Here is a 2,855-nt window from a genome sequence, read left to right on the forward strand (position 1 = left end):
GACACAGGCCAGAGTCCCCACGCCTGCCACGCGTATCTTGTACCTCAGTAAAGACCGCGGGAGGAGTTGAGGCCGCCGCCGGTGACCTTTCCTCGGAAGCCGCCTTCGCCGCCCCTGCTACGAGCGCCCGCTAGCATCAGCGGTGCCGCCTAGGAGAACGTCCGGAGCGAGTGAGTGCGAGAGCGTGCCAGCTAAACGCGCATTCGAGTAGCGGAGCTGAGCAGAGGAGCTGACGCCAGTGTCACGCCACTTTCGTCCCGACGTGGCCGCCGCCGACCAACGCCACCAGCGCCTGCCTGCGCTTTTTCTACCTTCACCGCCTACTTTCTCATCTGTCCGACCGCTGCGCCCGGCTGGCCTGCGCCCCGCCCGTCCGCCCGCCGCCAGATGCGCGAGGGGGTGGGGGGGGGGGGGTCGTGCGCCAGGTAAGCTGCCGCGCTCGTGCACGTGGCCTCCCCGCCGCCGGGGTAGGTTGGTGCTCGGTTCAGCCATCGGCGGTCCCCTCCATTGCAGGGATCCGCTGGGTGTCGCGGCGCCGCACGCGCCCTTGGCCCACGTACGCGTCGCGGACACCCCTTTTCTCTTTCTCTCTCAGGATTCGTATATGACAATGCCGAGAAACGTACCGACAATTTGCTGCACCGCCCGCCGGACCGCTCACAAGGCTCTCCTCGTCCCGAGGACACTAGCCTTCTCGCGGAACCGGAGGCTGCACGCGGACCGCTCTGGCGACCGGACGTCTCCGGCCTCTGCTGGAGCGGGGAGGGAACGCGCGGGTGCCGCCCGACCTTCTGGAAATCGCACATCGGCCGGCCGTCAGTCGGTAGCACCGCGCGCGCAGAGCCTCTCCTTCCTCTCGTTGGTGACCGAGGATCAACGCTTCGGTTGAGTCAGGCTGAACCGGGCATCTCCCTGCCACTCTGGCCTATGGAACTCTCCCGACTCTTTCGCCTTGCCCCTACGGCGCGAAAGAGTGCTGCTGCGGCCGGCGCGCCCGTCCCTTGCTCTCTCGGGCCATGTCTGTCGTCGCAGTGCCGCGCCATCCCCTATCGAGCCGCGTCGCTGGGTGAGGTCCGCACCCGCACCCTTCCGCCGAGCTGGCTCTCAGGACGGTCGACGGTCGCCGCTCGCCTCCGTCGGCCCAGGGCCTAACGCCGCGCCGGTGAACGCCTCGCCATCCCACCCCGTCGATCGCGCCGGTGAGGTCCGCACCTTCACCGCCTAGGTATATGCGCGTGGGTGTAGCTGCCTTCTCGGGATGGTCGACGGTCGTTCGACCGGCCCCCGTCATCTATGCGCACAGCAGTCCCGTCCGCCGGCGGGAGACTCCGTCAATCGATCGTGGTGCAAACGTGCGAATGCCCAACGTCAATTCCGCCCAAAGCATGAAGCCCTCGGTCGGCAATCGGGCCGCCCCGCGGCAGACCCACCTGCCCACCTCCGGAGATGGTAACGAGCCGAGCACGGAAGTTCGGCGCACGTGTCGAGACCGTCGCTTCCACTCGGCCTCTCCCAAAGGTAGGACCGACCAAGCCGGATCGATCGGGGAACAGAGGTCTAACGCAGACGACACTCGCGAGGGCACCAGCGGCAGGCTTGTCCCTTCTCCGTCTTGGTACACACAATGCCTCTTTGCTTTTCGGATCGATATAAAGCTTTTGCCACCGTCGGTCTGCCGGCCGCCGCCCGCGGTCCGCGCTCAGACTCTGTCTGTCCGCAGCCCCCGCTGCGTTCTTGGACTTTGTCATTTTTTTCGGAAATAGCGAAAAAAAGCTTTTATCATTGTAAGTCGGAGCTCGCCCGGCCTCCCGCTTACTGAGTCACAATTGAGTAAGGCTCACTTAGAACTCTGCACTGTGTCAACCGTACCACTAGTCACCCTGCTAAGTGTGTCTGGAAAACGTGTTCCCGTAAATCTCCGGGAACCCCGCCAATCCCCCCGTACAGAAATTGCATGTGTCAAGTCGGCGGGATGCCTCCCGGAAGTCCTGCCGGGAAGGTCGCACTCTGGCCCCGCCAGGCGGGGCAAATCCGACCCCCATAGTGACTTCCGGGCCTAACTCGTTAACCAGAGCCGCGACAGACCGTGCAACAATGACATGTGTCAAACCGGCGGCACGACGCCCGGAGCTCATGCCGGTCGCGGGGGACCTCGGGCCCGCCCGACGGGGCAGATCCGACCTTCACAGGCTTCCGACGGCAATTGGTTAACCGGCGTGGCGCCGAGGGCACGCGGCTGGCTCGGCGGGCGGCCCTCCGGTAGTGCCGCCGTCGATCGGCCGCCTCGGTCGGCAGGAGGGCCCCGAAGTCGCCTTCATTCTGACTTCCGAGTCGGGACTTAGATTACTTTCGACTCTTCAGCCAAGGTCTCGGATCGACGGCGGGACCTGCGGTTGTCCCTCCGAAAATGCCGCCGCTCGGCCGGCACGGCCCGCCGAATACGTCCCCTTACTGGCTCCCGCCTCGGGACTTTGTCAGAAATTCATTCGGGCAAGGTTTCCATTCGGCGGCCGGAGCACCGGTAGTCATACGGAAAATGCCGCCCCTCGGCCGGCATGGGCCTGCGAATAGGTCCCGCTGACAGACTTCCGCAATTGGGTATTTGTCCGAAAATCCATACCGGCAATCTTCGGAATCGTGCGGAAAAGCTGCCGCGTGGCCCGGGTTAACCAATTGGGGAGGCCGGTGCCATCTACCGAATACTTCAACAACTCGTGAAAACGGCCTCCCTATATATCTGCAGGAACCCCGCCAATGCCCCCGTACAGAAATTGCATGTGTCAAAGGGGCGGCCGAATCTGACCCCGGCGGCCGAGCCTCTGGAACTCCGGGTCGGCCTCGGCCGGCAAATCCGA

This window comes from Mobula birostris, unplaced genomic scaffold, assembly GCF_030028105.1.
Source record: "Mobula birostris isolate sMobBir1 unplaced genomic scaffold, sMobBir1.hap1 scaffold_3910, whole genome shotgun sequence".
Classification (NCBI taxonomy): domain Eukaryota; kingdom Metazoa; phylum Chordata; class Chondrichthyes; order Myliobatiformes; family Myliobatidae; genus Mobula; species Mobula birostris.